The following is a 3,617-nucleotide window of genomic DNA, read 5'->3' on the forward strand; positions in this document are numbered from 1 at the left end:
CCCTGATTGGTCATATTTATTTGGAAGCATCCTCAGGTAGTGTAGATTCTATTTTGTTCAAATCATGACTCCCGTGGATAGGGTGGGGCCACAATGGAGGATCAAAGTCTTAAATAGAAATATATAGGAAAATATCTTCTGATGAAGAACTGCAAACCATGATTAGTCATTTTGATTCAATTTTGTTCAAATGATGACCCCCAGGGGTAGGGTGGGGCCCAATGGGGGATTGAAAGTTTTACATAAGAACATATAGAAAAAATATTTCTTCTCAAGTTCAGAAAAGCTATGTTTAGTCATATTGATACGGAAGCATCCTCAGGTAGTGTTGATTCAAGTTTGTTCAAATGATGACCCCTGGGATAGGGAGGAGCCACAATGGGGGATCAAATTTTTACAAAGGAATATATGGGAAATTTTTTTTAAAAACTTCTCAAGTACAACAAAACCATGTGTTATATATTGACATGGAAGCATCATCAGGTTGTTTAGAATTCATGCCCCCCCCCCCCCCCCCCCCCCCCCCCAGTAATCTTTTCAATACTGAACTGATTTGTGCTTTTGCCTAGCCAATGTGCTCAGGTGAGCGATGTGGCCCATGGGCCTCTTGTTTGGAATAGCATTCTTCGTCATGCAATATTGACTGTTGCTAAGTTCTGTCGCGCTGGAGGGGGTGGTTTTATCATTCAGAGGGTAACTTTTTTTTAACAAATGTTTCGCGACGAATCAAATTCAAGTAATTTACATGAAAGTATTATATTAAAAAATGTCTCCGAATAAAGAGATATAACTCCTTGATCATTTTTGCAAATAAAGATAGGTAGGCATTTGATTTAATTTTGTCAATGAAATAATTATATTAAGTATATATATAAGTCCCTGATGTGTGAAATTTACACTTTGTTATAAAAAGGTTATACAGTAATGTGACACTAGCTAGAATCCTAATCAAATTTTGTTACCATTGAATGTGCTTATTTTCTTGCATTAATAATGATTTCCATTTCTTTGAAGAAAATATTATATCACAAGCAATTTATATCAGAAAGTAGCTACCCAGTTCTTACTCATCTTATAGCCTTCAACCAAAAATTAGCAGGGAAATTGCAAATTGCACGAAGAAAAAACACAGTTTATTCATTAATTAATATCATAAAAAGACCTGCAAGTAAAAGAAAGGGGAAAAAAAAAACAAAAAATAAAAAAATCAGTGATCAGTTCAAAAATTTATCAATAAATGTACATGTACTTCAAATAATTTGAATTACTGTGTTCAATAACACAAATCTTATTTGTCAACCATTTATCCCAAAATCAGCATTATATACAACACAACAATAACATGTACACATAATTATTGATTTGCCCAGCTACAGGACATATGCTTTGACCCAAAGGCACCACAAGGCTTTTACAAAATTCCTTTTTGCTTACACATTGTTTGGTTGTCAAGATATTCAAAGATGGAGGTCAGCAAGAATTCAGCAAAATCAGACATAATTAAAGAAAGTTATCATTTTCTCTTCAGGATAATTCACATGAAAGCATAAACATAATCTATTTTTAAGATGGACTTCATTGATTAATCTAGGCATAAGTAAGTCATCAGTGATACAATTTTGTTATATTTGCAATCCTTGTTGTATACAGGTGTGCTATTTTGATAACGATTGACTTAATTATCACACTTCATATCATACTATCATTTATCGTACCACATCAGATCTCTATGTACATATATACAAGATATTTTGAAATCTGTTGTGATTTTTAATGACTTCTTTCAATATGATCCAAGTCATATGTTCATTTGTTCATGTGAAAATGATGAACTGGGAAATCTAAGATTTAATTGGTATAAAAACAGGAAATATTTTGTACCTTTAATTTATTTTGTGCAAGGTTTGCAAATCACACCATTTATGTGTGTCTATAGTAGCTAGTGGATTACAGATCGTACGTGTTATAGGGTGTATAAGAAGAATGTCTGTGCAAAAATATGGCAGACAACGTGATTCTGAGAGACAATATATTTTGGAAACAGAAAAGGGTAAATTTGATATTTAGTTTTTAATTAACACTTTGATCTAAATTAACTAGCAGTTTCAATAAACATATGTTGATTGATTTTATAAAAAATATACTGAAAGGAAAAAGAAACTTTTGATGTGATTTAATGATGATATTTTGAATGTATTTTCCAATATTGTTATCTAACATTTAGACAAATCTTCAATCAACAAGTTAAGAAAATTTCATTTGATTTAGAAAATAATTCAAGAGAATTTGAAACTCATTTAATGGTACCCCCACAAAAGTGAAATTGAAAATGTAGACATTATTTCCTATGCCTCTCTTATGGATCGGTCACAGCCTTACTACTCCTGTGCCTGGAGGTCTTCGGGGCATTAATTTATCTTTCTCCTGGGGATATTATTCAATCCTTCCAACAAGGTAGTCCTTAGCTGATCAAGAGGGGCTGGGATATTCTGACGCCTTATTACTCTACAGTCCAGTTATATAGTCCCACAAATGTTCAATTGGAGACAAAGGTAGATTGTATGGACACAGTCGAATAAGTTAATGTTATTTTTTGCTAGAAAGTCTTGATATACTCTGGGTGCGTTGGGTGGGGGTAAACATGCTGAAAAAAAAGGCATACAGTGCTCATGTGAGCGTTTGAGACAAGCTCATTTCATTTTCCTTTCAGTATAAAATTCCACTTACTCTTTAATTCATGTAAATTTTAAAGTCTGCAATTAAAGCTTAAATTGGCCTCTTTCTTATAATTGCCCATTGTCAAGTTGTCCCAGACAAGTATATTGCCAGTTATTTTCTTTTATTCAAGTTTAAATTATTCATATTTGTTAAAGATCAATTTCCCTAATGAACATGGCTGATGTAAGAGCTTATATGTATTTGCAGGAAGCTTGAGTCTATTGTCTATCCCTCTGTCTGTCTGACAGTTTTCAAAATACGTACTACACACTCCTCCTACAGTTGTTAGCTATGATAGTGCAAGGCAACATGTTACATAGACAAATCTTTTATCAGTTTTTATTTAGATGAATTATGGGTATTGCCATGGTCACCTAAAATAGATCTTTTGGTTAAATTTTCTTTGAAATGCTATTCCTACTAACAGATATATTTTTAGGTCCAAAAAGTTGGTACATGCACGAGTAAACTTTACATCAAGATATTTAATTCATTTTTTTTTTTTTTTAATTTTTTGCTAAGTGGAATTGCAATGGTTACCAAAATACATACTGCTGGATGTTGCTATGGATACTAAATAGAATTTCCTGTTAAAGATTTCAAACTGCCACTCTCTAGCCACTTTTCACTTTTGATTCCCACGAAGCTTGGTATGAAAAAGAGAATGTTTCTCTGTATAGTTTAATTCGTGTCATGATTATTAAAATCATTAAAATGTTTGTTTGTTTGTTTTTTCAATGATTTTAAGCAGAGATTTCCAGACATTAAGAAAATGAATAGTTAAATTAGTTAAATTTATGTTTCATAACTGGGAATTTACCATGTTACAAATTCTCAGTGAACTCTTTAAAATATATATCATGCCTATATTGATAATACTTTTACATGTTTCCTTTCAG

The sequence above is a fragment of the Saccostrea echinata genome, unplaced genomic scaffold, assembly GCF_033153115.1.
Source record: "Saccostrea echinata isolate AGI-Se365-2 ecotype Australia unplaced genomic scaffold, CSIRO_AGI_Sech_v1 ptg000022l, whole genome shotgun sequence".
In the NCBI taxonomy this organism is placed as follows: Eukaryota; Metazoa; Mollusca; class Bivalvia; order Ostreida; family Ostreidae; genus Saccostrea; species Saccostrea echinata.